Genomic DNA, 16,754 nt, shown 5'->3' with positions numbered 1-16,754 from the left:
CTTCCTTTAGTTGTAAACCATTTTTGCATCCCTACTTCATATTGAAACGAGGATGTTCATTTATGTCGTACCACCAATGCAGAAGAGAACAGATAAGGTTGTGTTGAAGTTTTATCACTGAGTATACTAAGAAAAATGTTACAAGGTTTACTAAGCACTACTGAACTTTCATAAAGAGTAAGTCAAAGTTTTGAAGAAGAATGTCCCACTGTATTCCTCACACATGGTTCACATTTAATGATCCAGAAATGAGACCATGAACTATTGAATCTTAGTCATATTTATTCTTCCTCATTCAAGAGGGGGAAATATTTATTCCTTCTCATCCCTTATCTAATTCATCATACATCTTCAGTATATCTTTTGCAAGGTACAGCTAAGGATGGAGCTAAATGCACTTGTTCCAATTGCAACAACCTTCTGTTAAGCACCATTTCCCCAAGTCCACCAATATTATCTCCTGAGCAGAGGATAATATCTGCTAGAGTGACTGCACATAGTTTCATCTACCTAGTTCTGTTGAAATGATCCAGGCTAGCAAACAAGCAAAACAGAAATTAAGAAATAAACAAGCAATCCCATACTTTGACAGCACTGAATTAGGAAGAAACTACACATTAAGCTGGTAGCAATAAGGGTACAGTAATCACATGTAGGAAATAAACTTTGCTGAGTTCAGCCAAAGCCTAAGAGATAATCATGGCTATAGAACATGAGGCCATTGTTGGTGCCTACTTTACAAGTTGAGCAGGTGAGAAAACTCTCTGCATGCAGAGCCTACAATTTGCAAAGGGCCACACCATGATCAGTCAATACCAATTTTCCCTGCAGCACTCGAAGGGACTTCTCAATGAGGACTATTTCTATGACAATTTTTAGCTTTATACTACCAGCTGGTTCCAACACAGGGAAAAAAAGCAAAAAATTTAGATTGGTGGGACATCCCATTTATCTTCATGCAAACACTGTTTCCCTTGGAGAATTGCTCCAACTTAATTTAAGAAATAAGCCTAGGGAAAAATATCTGCCTGAAATTTAAAAATAACAGGAAGCTACTGACCAGAGTTCAAAAAGAAACACAACTGTAACGTTAACTACAGGTAGCTGTTACTCCTTGATAAACTTCCTTCACACAGAAATCAATTCACAGCACTGCTGCTGCTGGAGCACAGTAGCCAGCAGACACCCCTTAAAAACCATGCAATCATTTCTGTACTAGATGCAAAAATAAAAATCTGTTGATAGAAGATCACTGCAGATTCCAGATGCAATACAGTTTTCAGGACACTGGAAGTCATTCCTGCTGTTGACGAAAATTACAACAAGAAATACAGAGTCTAGTTTGTCCCCAAGGCAGACCAAAAAATCCCCAAAAAATCCCCAAAAACAAAAGGCAAAAATCACCACTTAAAACTACTTTAGAGAGACGCTCATCAAATGTTACTAAAATAAATATGAAATACAAAAAAATCCAAAGAATATATGGAATATAAAAACCAAACCCTCAATGGAAGTGTGGATACTAATCAATATTCTGCAGTTTCAGCAAATAAGGACTGAGCACATTCAGAAACACACCAAATCTGTTCTCCTTCCTGTTTCAGGCGTGGACAGATGCACATTTAGGACTTGTTAAAAGTCAGCATTATTACTCACTGGAGCTGCTTTTCCAAAAGGGAAGCTACTACCTTTGGAAATAAATACAGATATTAGAAAAAAATAAAGGAGAAACTTATTTTAAGAGGAGTAATTAAAAATTATCTTTATTATTTCACAACAAAGTTTAAAACAGTATTTTGAGAAGTTAGCACCTCCCTTAAGCAAAGTGTTAAGTGGATGTTACTATAATATAAAAGAAGTACAAAAAAATAGTTCAATGGACATTTACAAACACTACCACCTGCCCCTCTCACCCCTCCACTGTTACCCAACATATTCAAGTGGATCTTAATCCCAATTATATAGGTCCACATTGGACAACATTACAGTTCAATCATCCACATTTCATGCTTCTGGCATCACTTGCTGAATAAACCACATCATGCTGCTGCAGTCCTGACTGGTCAGAAGCTTCCAGCAAACCAGATATAGGTCCCTCATAGCTATATCATTTCACATATCACTTTATGTTCAATCATTCTTTACGGTCTTTCTTAATGAAAAACCTGATATATCACCTTTGATTGTTCTTCCTTCTCCCGAAATTCAAGCCAATTATTGCTAGCCTCCCAGTCTCTTTTTGAATAATTCCAAAAGACATTTTATATGTACATCAGTAATTTAGTATTTTAAAGTTAATTCTTGATCACCAATAGCTATACACACCTGACAGCACTATCTACAGGAACAATGTTTTCATATCACTTTTTGCTGTCACTCCACTTGATTCCCCTGTGTTTAACCTTGAAACCTGAATGACAATGCTTCCTACATCACTGCCTGCAGACATTCACACTGAAGCTGGAGGAGCTGAAGTATCAGTGCCTGACAGGGTTTGCTCTTTGATCAGCTCAGGTGGTGCAAAGCCAGCTGTCTGCAGTTATTCGGTTGCCCAGGGAACAACAACTGAAGTGTGTACTTCCTAAATCTGCACAGGAGGCCCTTCTGCAGCATTGCCACAGCAGCTCGTGCTGTGCAAGGCTGAAGTGGTGAGGCTGCTATAGCTACAGCCCAGCTGGTGCCCATTAGTGCTCTCGGTATGACAGGAACAAGCAGCCAGTGCTCAGAACCCCCCTCCCTGCCACTGACAAACAGTTAGCACTCTTCCTTATCAATGTGAACATTCTTCTTTGAGTTTAACAGAATTAAAAAATAAAAACAAAATTACTCATGTATGCATATTTTGTTTTAAAAAATAATATGCCTTTCAGCCTTTCTAATCAATTAATAAAAAAATAAACTGTATTCTGTTTATTCAATGTCATGTCCTTCACAGGCAAAAAAAGAGGAGGAAAATAGATCCCTCATTTTCTGGGTTAGCAACTTCATCTTATGTCCTAAAAGCCTGTGTAGTCCTTGATTTTACTTTTTTTTTCTGAAATACAGAGGGTGATATATATATGGGAATAAAGAGCTACAAGCAGTTTAATTTTTCTTACCATTACTTATATGCATTTTTAGCTATCAAAAACCAGACACTGATTTTCAAAAAAAACCCCACGAAATAAAATAAAAAAAGCAAAATCCAAGGAAGTTTTAAAAACCTCACCTGCTACTAACACAGCTAGAACGATCTATGAGTGTGCAAAGGCATGGAGAGACAGGTAAACCCATCATTTTCTATGGAAGAACAGGAGCTAGTGAGCAGAAAGCAGGCAGTCAAATTGGAAAAGGCATAAATTGCACTTCTTAATAGTCTGATGCTTCTTATGCTATCCCAAGGTGATTTGAGACAATGTTTCAGCACAGATCTTTTTTGCTGATATACTCTGCAGATATACATCTGTTTGAGGGAGGTCAAAATTTACTGATTGCATTTTGGGAACTCTGCCATATGGGGACAGCCCTGGCAAAGAACCGCAACCATCGCTATACTGGTGAGCTGAACTCTGCTCTTCAGGCAGAATTTGGGTGCAGTAAGGTAAAAGTTGCATCAAGAGTGACAACCACACAAACAAAAAGGTATTGGCTGGCCATATAAAAATAATTTGTGAGATTTAACTCTGTGCTGAGGAAAGCTGCACAGTACACCAATAAAACTTAATGAGGGATATTTACATGTTGGCTTCTATCATCACAAAGGCGAGTGGAGCTGAACAGCATCATCCACATCGGTACTTTTACACACACAACAGTTGTCTCACAGAGGTAACATGGCAGTTGTCAGTGAAATAAGGTGAAATGAAACCAATACACTTAAGCTCCCCCTTGATATTTCATAAAGTAAAAACTCCACTCCTTAACAAGTTGATGGGAACTGCAGACCACTGCAGACCACTCATCCCCCTGCTGAACTGGGCACCTTAACAGACAATTATATGTTCAAGAGTATATCTATATAACTTCAAGCATACCCATTCTACTCCATAGGAGTTCCAAAGACAAATATAACTTCTGTAGTAAGTCTGCCTCAAGCAGGACAAATGCCACTCTATCCAATACAAGCAGTTTGCATGGCTGCCTCAAGCTTGACAAACCACTAGCTCAATTGGAAAAGGCAGGTTCACCACCCCTTACATCAGCCTTCCATGGTCTCCACTTGGTACTTCCCCTCAATAGAAATCCAGATGTGTGGCCAAAACCAACACCCACAAAATTTCTCCCAGCACTAGCTTGGGATTCAAAGCTTTGATCTCAGAACCATAATCTGCTTGTATCTTTAAGTGGACAATTTGGGTAGCTAGCTTCCCGATGTGTTCACATATCAAGCAAAAGTAATTAATGGAAGAAAAAAATTATAAACAACTACTAGCTAGATGCACTATTTTGAGATACACTCTGTTTTCTGTTCATTAGGTCAGTTACAAGTGCTATAATAAGAAAGGTATTTTTACTTATACAAGAAGAATAAGTTGTGGTTGGGATTTTTCTTAGTTCAAGATATCAACAACTACCACATACAAAAAGTCTAAAGAAAAAGACTAAATATTGCCCTCTGCTAGTCAATAGTTTTCTCAACTTGGGGCATTCAAACAATACATCATGTTGTTAGTTGTCTGCTAATAACAAAGCAGTTTTATTTGTTTACACCTCAGAAACACTCACAGGAGAGAAACCCCATGGCATTTTCTTTTTTTTAACTCAAGTGGAGAAAGATATATAGCTCCTTCCAAAAAGGCTTATAATCTAAGAAAAGTAATTATGAAACCAAATAGAAACATACCCAGAAATACCTTGGCAGTCAAATCTTCAGCTCAGGGATGGGGTACAATTCCTTTGACCAAGTACATCGTTTATATCAAATACAGAGTCTTACTGGTGCGTACAATCTTGCTGGGTTCAGAGGTATAGATCTTTAGCAGGGATGTATCAGGAAGGCGAGAGGGGAGAATCACCCTTTACAAACATCACCAACTAGAGTGCATAGAGCTCCCAGCTCAAATGAGAGATTATGGTTTAGGATTAGAAGGTAGACCAAACTGGCAAAATGCAGTTGGTGTCTGCTAGAAGAATGAAACAAAGGATAACACAATCTTCTGACAATGAGAAGGAGTTTCATATTTATAGTCTTGGTCCTTGTGTAGGACTTTAATAAGCTCAGTGTCTAGTGGAGGGGTCTTTGCTATCCTCAGGATTGAGGGATCCCAGGCTGTCAAGACCAGTGGGAAAATCAAGTTAGGGAATATTTAAAGAAATTGGATCCTAGTAATGCATCCAGATGAACTGAGAAACGGCCAATGTATTTATGAGGCCAGTTTCAATTAACTCTGAAAGGTCATGGTGCTGGAGAGAGGTTCCTGAGGACTTTGAGAAAGCAAATGGCAGTCCTATATTTAAGATGGGGAAGAAGGATCCATATACTAGTCAGTCTCCCCTTAGTCCCCAGGAAGGTGACAGATTTAGAGAATATGAAAAACATTTCTAAACATAATGTGACTGGGACTACTCAGTACAGATTTATGAAGGAGATATCATGTCTGACACATATGATTGCATTCTGCAGTGAAAATTAAATTAAAAACAGGCATGGTAAAAATGGGGAAAGCAGTTGATGTTATTTATCTTTAACAAGACTTTGGTCCACAAAATCCTCACAGAAAACTGAAGACCAGGAGGGTTGGGTTCAAAACTCGTTGAACTGCAATTCTTAAAGGGTTGTGGTCAGTGGCATAAAAGTCATATGGAGACAGTCACTACTGGTATGTCTCAGGAGCTCACAGTGGGGCCAGCACTGTTCAGCATCTTCATTAATGACCTCAGGGAACATCAGAGGGACAGAAACAGGCTGGAAAAACAGACCAACAGGTTCCTCAAAGTTCAACGATGCTCTGCAGAAAGGGCTCTGAAAGTTATGGTGACAGCAATTTGAGCATAAGGAACAGTGGAGAAGTGCTGTTAGTCTACTACATGGCATGTGCACCCAGAGTGAATATCATAAAACTGCTGCAAAACAGTCTTCACAATATCAAAAAAGACACAAATATTAACCTCAAATTCTCATACTTCCTGTACCTGTCACTCAAATTGCTGCAGAAGCAGAAATGTCCTAAGTTTTATGTCTAATGGTCAGAAACACTGATGCATGCTTGATGACACATAAAAAAAAAAATACCCCCTACACACAAGAGCATTTAAGAATGCAAACTAGCACCTAGAATCAGGAGAAAAATCTCGAACTAAAATAGTCCTTAAAACATTTTAACATGGTTTCATAAGAGGACATGTAGATAATAGAATATGCTAGAGAATTGATGTCATAATATAACTACAATAACTCAAGATTTGCTACTTTATGAAAAAATTATCATTTTTATAACTATTTAAGGTATTGCTAGCACTTGAATTGTGATGTTGGTAAGTCAGCAAGAGGGGAAAAAACAAAAGAAACAAGAAAAAAATCTTTATGCTCTTAAGGGTATGAAGCAAGAGATACTCCTTGGCCTCTCCAGCTTTCCAAGAACGATGGGATAATGCAAAATTAAAGCAGGCTATCTTTTCATGGTAGAACAAATGTCACAAGATATGGAATGCAAAAAAGTGAGGTTGCAAAATGTCTTAACATTTACTGGAAAGAACTTATGCATGATACTTGGCTTCACTTGCATTATTTGGGAATAACTCTGAAGTCTAATACAAAACTAGTATAATACAGAGAAAAGCAAGCCTTTAACTTTCACTTATGCAACAAAATCATTGCACAAGGATGCCTAAACACAAACTGTAAGAATTTAGATGTTTCTGCAAAATGTTATTTACTGTAACAATAGCATTGACTGGAGATGGCAAAAGAACACATTCTCTTGCAGTCTTTTATATTAGTTGAGATCAATATTTGAAAATAGAGTTTAAAAACTACTTTGAATTAGAGGCAGAAAAACACTTCTTTTGTTCTAAGCAAAAAAAAAAAACTTAAAAAAGGGGAAGAGAATTAAACCTTCTAACAGTGAAAGAGAGAGCAGTCTGATAATTCAAGATATTATCCCTCAGTGACAGCACTAATTCAGAAGCATTTTATCCACTTTCTGCATTTAAAGCACTCTTTTCAATATCATGACCATTCTGTTATACTTGAATTTCTGTCATTTTCTCTCCTCCCTCTTCTGACATTCATTTTCTTTTGCTTCATACCAAAAATGTTGCAATTATCCTGATAATCGCTGTCAAATAAAGATGAAATCCTAAATCAAGGGATAACAAGGATCTGTGCTTCAAGTTAATTCTATTATACATGGTCCTTGGTCCCCCAGCTCTTACAATTTTCACTGTGCATCTGCTCTTACACAATGGCTGAGACACTACTGAGCTTAGCTCCTACAGCAGTCTTACATGCAAGTAAGATTACAGCACAGACGATGATATGACAGCTACGTTACCTCTCATCTGGACACCACTCAATGTACATCTATGCACAGAGGCCTTCAAATTTGAACAGAATTAACATGGAACAATTTCTCAAGCTGTTCATCACTTGTGTAGCGTTCTTCCGTCATGTGGATCAGATAGACAACGATTTCATTTAAAACCTTACTGCAAACTACTTGTAAAGAAACACTCAAATAACATATAACAGCCGAATTCCTAGGAAAAAAAATTAAAACAACATTAGGAACACCAAAGACATGTATTTCTTCCTTCAAACTATGGGAATAAATCTTCTTCTGTACATCCCACCACAACTGCTGAGAAGAGGGAATATTTAAAGACACATTCCACTTCTGTGCCCATTTTAATGACTGTAGCATATCCCATGGCTGTACCAATGATTTCCCTACACAGAGTGCTTTCATTACAGCAAGGCAAAAGTGTCACCTGCTGTCTTCAATACTAAGCAGATGAAGCATCACCAGCAGCATTATTTCCAGTATCCTTACTGATGAATTTTCTCTGCAGAAAGTTTTATTAATACATGAGTTCACTGTGTGTAAGTGCAATGCACCAGACAGCCATAACTCATTGTAGATTTATTGTTTTGAAATAATGGATTTTAAAGGCAAACTATTTTCAACAAAATTAAACACCAGCTTTGTGTTTGTATGCTCTGAATCCATAAATGCAAGCTATTTGTATGAAGTCTTCACTGCACCAGGGCACCTATCTTGTTTGAAAAAATCCAAGTGAAAACCAGGATGTGTGCACACACATTCCTGCCTGCATGTGGAAATTTGCAGGTAACAGCTTTGTCCAGTCACACGTCCTTTTGCCCTCTGGTGGCTTTCTACGTCCCTACATGAAACAGAAGAGCAGAACCTATTTTTGTAGGAGTTTAAAAATACATTTGAACTGGGACAATAAATGTGTTTCCACATATGTTTCCATGGATTTGAATAAGAATTTGAATTCTTAGGTGAAGCAGAGGCAAGCACAAATACAAAAGATGACAGCAACATAGAAACTTACTAATTATGCTTTTAAATGTAGATTAGATAAAGATTCTGCTTTTAAATTGCGTTTTACCTCTTCCTAGTGAAAGGAATTAATCTAGCTTTATGTCATGGATTTAAAACAAAGATTCATCTGAAAGGCCAAAGTTAAAACCAAACGAAGCATTCTACTGTGAGCTCCAGCATTAGTGTAACAGTGTCAACTACCTAATCTTGCAGACCTGACCCTTTTAGGTAATCTCATGCCATGGAAAAGGTGAGAATAGAAGGACTCAAAAGATGAGCTCCTCTGTTTACAAAAGTTAGTTAATGCATGTAGAGAAAAACAGTTCAAGTCATCCCAACATGATGCTGTCTCTAAAGTGGTAGTTACAGTTCAGGAAAAAGCTCTTTATATCAAGACTGACAGTTTTCTGAGCCTTATGTGCAGCAGTAGATGAGGAAGTCAGCAAAACATCAGCATCTTTACAAAGGGCACTGAGCATAAAAGAGAAGTGATTGTTTCACAGCCCCATGAAAACCTGATAAGCCTTTCTATAAACACAGAAATCACCAAGCTGGCAAACAACTCCAGCCCATGATCTGATTCAGCATTTAGTACCTGAAAGCAGACAGAAAAGAAGCACCTTCTTCAGAAGAAAGAACTAGTATGAATTAAGACAATTATCATTGCTAGAAACTTAATTTTGCCTCAATGAATGCGTGCACCTAATACCCAGTAATTAAACATTCTCTTCAAATTGAGCAGCATGAAGCTTTCGTTTTAATTCATCAAGATTCTTTAAGAAGAACCCCCACAACACCTACTAATCCTTATCACAACAAAACCACCCCATAGCACCAGACACTGTAAAAATGCTATACAAAAAAGGATAACTGTTTCAAAATATCCTCTTCTCTAGAAGGCTGAAATTATCTCTAAAATGACTACTCTTAATTTTGTGGAATAAGCCACATAACAGAACCACCATATTATTGAGATCAGCGGAACAGAAATTCTTGACCAGATCTTCATACCACAATTTATTTCATATACATCTTTATCACATCTTTCATCTAATTTCTGAAGTACTTGCATGTTTCTCTTCAATATAGTCTCCAAAACACTCTGTATTTTATAGAGCTCTGCAATGGAGAACCATGACAGATATTTATTTTTTGGCAACTTACTTAAGATAATGTCAGGTACATATCTCCAGCCCTGAGACCAGAAAGCACAATTTTTTTGCAGGCTAAGTTAAAAGAAGGAGGCTACACCCCAACTACTCAGGAATTTTCGTGATCTGGGCATCATTGTCTGAAAGTACACTGTAACTTGGGCCCACACCAAAACTGCTCAGGGAGCACCATCACAGTTTAATAGTAGGCTCTACTGCAAGTCAGTCTCTAGATCAGTGCCATGGCCCTGTTCCAAGTTATTAGAATACAAATATAACCTTATAATAGTCTAATATCCTGGGATTATTTATTTTACTCTACAGGTTACAATTTCCAGCAAAAAATTTCATTATAGCAATATTGCTGTAAAAAAACAACCAAACAAACAAAAAATAAAACCCCAACAAACATGCAGTGAGCTGACTGATCCAAAACCTGATTATTCAGCATTAAGACTTTCACAGCTGGCAGGTTCTATCCCTCACAAACTAGCAGGTGAGGGTTGTTTTCTTCAATTGTTTTCAGTGTTGATACAGCTCACATATACATTTTCCACAGTGGCTTCCACCCTACCTGACATCATTAGAGTAAATCATTCCAAACATCAGATTTTAATGCTGTTATTTTTATCACCTATATTGTGACATACTAATTTTCAAGTTTTCAATTACATAAAAGTACTCTTGTAGTCATGAAAATACCCTTGCAATCCAATTCAAAATTGCACAAACAATCAGCATAATCATTCTGTTTAGTTTGCTGGCACAGTTTAAAACAGCTGAAAGAAAAGCTGAAGCCTCTAGACCACTGTTCATCTTATAGCAACAAAACTAGAAGTTAGATCCAACAATATAAGACTTGGCAAATTATTTCACCAATCCTTTCAGTAAATGCCACAGAAAGGAAGAAAAACAAGGTCTCAGGAAAATAGAAGAAGTTGCCACAGATAAGGAAGAAACAAAATACAAGACAAGAAATGCTTATCAAAAGCCAACAACAACACATCAGAACAACACAGATTTTTGTATGGACAGACGCTAAATGTCTGCTAACACCTAAAAGTGTTATCTTATCTGTAACATTTCTCAAGCCTCCCACAAAACTGACTGCCCAAAAGCTATTTTACTGTGTCATACGTATTCTCATATATCCCTTAGCTGTTTTAGGGATCTCCTTAGTTCTCCAATTCTACCATTGCCTTAATTTCCTCACTTTGTCTTGCAGCAGCATTTCCCCTACTAGACCTGAGATGTCAACAGTACAATTGTCTACAATTATGCTGTGAGACATAGTCCTTTACTCTTGCCCCTCCAAGCATATCTTTCTCCTGCACCCAGGGTAGGTGCATACAAGCACATCCTAAAAATTCACCTTTGCAATAATGGAGACCACTACCCAGATCCAAATGGAGGTTCAGCAGGCAAACTGTTTTCCACCTATGCAGAGTTTTTGGTCTGGATCATTTTTCTATTTCCTTTCCTTTATCTCCCCATCATGTAATGCAAACCCACCAGCAGTCAGCCTTAATCCTTGACTTCCCAAACAATTTCACCATTGCCAAGTTTCTGTAGAACATCTAACAGAACACAGTAACTACCCAAGTAGCTGGCCAGTACGCAGTACCCAAATCCAAACAAACCACTAGTTTCTTTGCTGACATGCTAAATAGATTCATCTGTATCTCAGAGCAATGCATTAATCTGGGAGTTAATTCCAACTTACAGGACGTAATGAAAGCTATATTCAGGTTTTGCAAATAATGCTGTATAAACTATAATTACATTTATAAAACATTATTTTAGCTTTCCCCAAATTCATCACCAGGATCATGCATTTCAACCTCTTTGCTTAGTGTTCTGGTCCACAGAGACCAGATCCAAGACTCACTCGAAAAGAAGCCATCCATTGCTTCTGGCAAACTGGCAAATGGCTGCAGAACTCTTTAAATAGCTTACAGAATAATCCCCTGAATTCCCCATTCCTTTAATGATGTAGCTGAAGTTTACTTTATAAGTCCACAGGAAATAGTCTGCCTCCATTTTAAGAGTATCCCAAAACAGCAGGTGAGAGATGGGGGGATGTATAAACAAGCAACAGATTAAAAATAAGTTCTGTATGAAACAAAGCAAATTCAAGGCATGACTCCCCCAGCCTCCAAACCCACATAAAATCTGCACTCACCACTGCATATCTACCTAACTTGGAAATTTTTCAAACACCTCATAACAGTGTATGATAAGTTGGAATGACAAAAAGGGCATCATCAACATATTTCCTAGTATTACCCAACATCATATTAATCATTGTATCAATGCAGGGATCCAAATTTTTTCAGCCATTTCTAGAGCTGAGGCTTCTATCACCTACTTTACATACAAAAATTATTAGATACATCATCCTAGCCCATTGACTGTTGGTATTTCTTGTTGCCTCAGAACATTATTAAAATCCATGAAATGGCTTTCTGAATTCCCCTCCTATAGCCTGAAACTTGAGCAATATTGAGACTCTATACAGATAATTTTCCAGTGAAGTCTAGCACTTTGTCAGGTCTCCACTGTTCTAGTTCCCAAAAGACTCCCCTTTAGTGTAAATTACAGGGTTTTGTCACTTCACTTTTTCACAATGAAAAAATTATCCTCGAGTAGGCTAGGATGCTCTTGTGAATAATGAAGCAAGCTTCTTTCAAACTTGCAGTAGGAATACACATGTGAAATGATTTTCCCCTTAGCAGCTGAAGAAAGTGCTTGGTTAGTTACCAACTTCTTGAAGACTAATTTATCTTCATTTTGAAACTTATTCTATTTAGTGTACCACTATTCTCATTGGTTCACATCATTATTTGATGGGCACATTCTTGACCCTCACCCACACCATAATTCTTCTTTTCTGATATTTAAATGTGGATTTCTACTAAGAAATGCTCTAATCTCCTTAATTACTTTGTCACCTTTCTTATTCACTTTTTAGAAGTGCCACTTCTGTCCGATTTTAATTTAATGAAAGCAATAAAAAAGAGAATAGTCAACTAGTCAGAACAGCAAAAAAAGAAGAAAGATGTAAAGTTCCTAGAATTGTTCTGACATGGATTTTCTACTAAATACAGCATTCTACATTTTAATTTTGAGCTACTGTAAAGCAAATGATATGATTTCTGCTTTGCTGAACATAACTTTAGGATATTAATGAGTAACACAGGCAAATAAACACATGTAAATTTTCAGAGATTAGGCATTAAACAAATTACAATGCAAGTGTAGCACTCTAGCTTATTATTATTTTATTATCATCACCCAAGAACCATCCCTAAATTGCATTGTTCTCTCAAGAATCCAGCCTTTTAGTTTAAGACCTAATCTGTCTCATACTGAACTTTAACAACCTAATTTAACTTCTAAAGCTAGAAGACTACCAAACTAATTTCTCCCCTTGATTTTTACCCACTTTAAAGCTGTCAGTAACAATCTTATTCTCTTCAAGAGGAAAAAAAAACCCACAAAAAACCCACACCCGTTTTAATTCAGTTGATTTGCTGTAGTAGAAGAGAAAAATGATGCATCAACATGTCACAAAACTGATTAATAGTGCTTGAGTTCTTCTGCATACCTCAGATATTAATTTTACAAAGCCTTCTTCCCCTGTCCCCGAAATATTCAGACTATAATCCTTCTTCTCTTATACTTAGCTTCTTTCATCTATTTATGCACTTCCTCTCTTCACCCAGGGAATCTGTGATAAAATACAACATTCCTAATTCTCACAACATCAATTAGCTGCCAAACATGTTTGCAAAAAGAGGAGCTACTTCTCAGTGTCTCCTGAAGACATATCCTGTCTCTCAGCAATGTCAGTTACACTGGGATGGTCTTCACACATCTCTAGCACAAAATATTGATGGAGTGAGTTAGAAATGTGTAGCACAGGCAAGTGCTGTGCTGCCAGCATAGCAAATTCCTGATGTTTTCTGGAGGTTGGAGAAGATTATACATAACTAGCAAGCCTATCACCTGAGAATAAAATCATCTTCCTATAATATCAGTCGTAACAGTATAAAATTTCCTGAGTGGCCTTTTCATGATCGGTGAGGCACGGAAACCACTACAATCGAGGCAGGAACTGAGTCTAATAAGTTCTCCATTTGTTCTCCATTATGAGACTGAGTCAGTATTTTTGAAGTGTGTGCATGAGGAGGGGTATGAGGGGAGACGCAGTTCCACAATTTTTTCTTTATATTAAGACAAAATGCCCTAGAAAATGGAATTTCTGGTTAATATCCAAAGACACAATTATTCCAATGCTACTGGAACCACCATTATTCTAGTTAATGTCATAATTGAGAATGCATTGTTAATAAAGCCTTGTGTTTTTTCAACGTCAAAATGAGACAAAGTTGTAAATATTGATGCTAACAAAAGAAAGATCTTTCCTTTATTTTGACTTCAGAGTCAGGAAGGTATTTTCCATTTTAAAACCTAATTGTACATTGATACTCTAGTAAAACATCTTGAACAAAGAATACCGACAGAGCATCATTTGATTTAACTTTACTGAATTTTCCTGTGACTTCTTGTGAACAAGAAAGTTATCTGAGCCATCTTATTTTTATTTTTTACGGGGACGTTCTTTTCTTGAAAGTATAGAATTTAAAGATATGCAGAATCAATGTCAGTAAATAGTAAATATTCTGATGTACTTTATATAAAAGGGCAGTAAAGCCAAAAATATGAATGGAGAGTCTGCATCCAATCATGGAAATGTGCTATACTTGACACTTTTGACATAATTTGCTTAGAGTTTCCAAAGGCAAAAGCTCATCTCAAAACAATGACTGAATTGTGGTTGCTGCAAGTTTAGTCATTTAGGGGCAAAAAAATTTATTTTATCAAAAGTAAGGACTTAAAGAAAATAATCTTAGTGGACAACAAGGAAATTATTTTTTATTGACATAGAAGCATAACTACTATGACTCATAAGTACATGACTTTGTTCTTCACTAGGTGTAGTAAATAATAAATACATTTTAAGTTCTACCTCTTTATGCCTCTTTCACTTACAAGTCAAGGACAAGTAAAAATATTTCATATATCCATGCAGGCAGGAGAAAAATAAAATCATGCTCTCAGAGAGTGACAAGGCCAGATTGTTTCTACTTCTGAATAAGGTTTCCCACCAGTATGTTTCAGGAGAAAACAACACATTACACATTTACATATCCACACACATGGGGAAAAACCTTCAGATCTAAGCATGATGGTGTGGGATTTTACAGAAGTAGCTAAAATACTATCTTTGAAATAAATAAATAAAAAAACCCAAACCCAACAAAACAAAAACAAAACAGCAACAACAAAACCAAATTAAATGTAGGAACTTCCCTATACAAGAGGATTTTTTGAGTTTTCATTAACATTTCTGGTATGTCAATTCAAGACATCCCTCAACCAGAATAGTAAAAATTTCCAATTATTATTACATAAGCAGTCTTCTCAAACACACAGAGATGGCTTAAACTTTCTATTTGAACTTTGACCCCAGAGAAAACCCATTGTTACCAGCCAAATGCACACACCCATTTCCCATGCAGAATTCTTCGCACTCAGAAGAAATTATCAAAAAGCTTTGCATATTACATTATTTTGCTAAGTTTTAGCCCCTCAAGAAAAAAAAGAGAAGCAAACCAGCACCTCATTTGTATTTCAAAACATACAGGAAGACTGCTGGTGTCATCTGTGACTTTCAGGCAGTAGTATTAACTATCAAGTAGTTAAGTAAAAAATAAACAAGAGTCTCGATGTCTCAATAACGTAACAGGGGATGATAACAACTGGATACCATCTGGAGATTTTCACTGCATTTGAAAAAAGAAATTTATATTCCCCAACTTTCCATATAAAAGGCAAATTCCTCTTACAAATCAAAGACCAGCACAGCTGTGAAAAAGTGCCCTTCTGTTTGCACCTACAATATCTTTTTTTCACACCGCAGTTATTATAACTCTTTGCAAGTATGCAAGAGGAAAAGAAAACTCAGTATCTTTCCCAATATAAAGGAGGAAATTTCACCCTCTTCCATTAGCTCATCCAGTGAGCTAGGAAATGGAAAATGTACATAATTCCACTTCCCTTCAATGCCACATTTTATTACTTTAAGCAACTTCAGAAGACAGTGGACATCTCACATTCCTTCAATCCCCCAGTTTCAACAATGTTCAAGTCTTGACAGAAGTGCTGGGCCCAGACACAAGGGATGGGCACAATACTTACAGCTGCTCCCGAGAGCATCATCTCATTTTACTTGTAGTTCGATGAGAAAATGAGTTGAGTCTTTTTAAAACAACAAAGAAATGCAATACATTAAGAGTTCTAAAGGTTTTGATGGCTTAATTTGGCTCCATACTTGAAATAAGTTGTCTGCTGAATGCAGTATTCCTTATTACAGAACCCCACACTGTGTGCTTTCAGTCCTATACATTGCTACTTAGAGCCAGTAATCACCATTTGAGAATGAAACTTGTCTACTGCAGAATGTTAATGGATGATAATTCTAAAGTAAGATGCATGAAGAATAAACAATAGAGAAGAATATTAAGAAATCAGATAAAATAAATCTAAAACACAAATAATGTGAAATTGAAAACATTCATGTGATTTATTAGGTCCAATAAAGGAAATTGGAAATCTCACAGAAAGGCTATCAATCAAAATGCTTACTATCATTTCAATGGAAAAATCTACTTAACTTATCTTCTATCACTGGGTTTAGAAAGTCACCTAAAATTTGTGAAAGAATTCAAATTTTATCAGTTTTCTTTCAATCCAAAAGAACTAGGAGAACTAAGCAATCCTGGAATCCTCCCCCTAGTACAACCAGAAGGCTGAACAGCAGGAACACACATCTCTACAACTGTTCACAGATGTGCAAAGCCTGAAATTCACTCCATAATTGTTATACTCTTGAACTGTATTTCCATGAAAGAACAGACCAATATTGACTAGATGAAATAATATTTATTTCAATTGACACCTCAGATTTCTTGTCAGAGAGAAAAATCACTCCCTTCCCCAAGTGATGCAAGTGGATTTCTCAAGCCTCATGACAGAAAATTTTCACACCTGC

General features: G+C 36.7%; 1 protein-coding gene across 3 annotated transcripts in view; it reads right to left on the bottom strand.

Moving 5' to 3' along the window:
- Positions 1-16,754, bottom strand: part of EIPR1 (EARP complex and GARP complex interacting protein 1) — a 73,721-nt gene that overhangs the window by 42,644 nt on the left and 14,323 nt on the right. The window lies entirely within an intron of this gene.

Source organism: Passer domesticus, chromosome 3 (assembly GCF_036417665.1).
Source record: "Passer domesticus isolate bPasDom1 chromosome 3, bPasDom1.hap1, whole genome shotgun sequence".
NCBI classification, from domain to species: Eukaryota; Metazoa; Chordata; class Aves; order Passeriformes; family Passeridae; genus Passer; species Passer domesticus.
The sequence above is the reverse complement of the archived record's forward strand: the minus strand, read 5'-3'. Positions and strand labels throughout refer to the sequence as shown.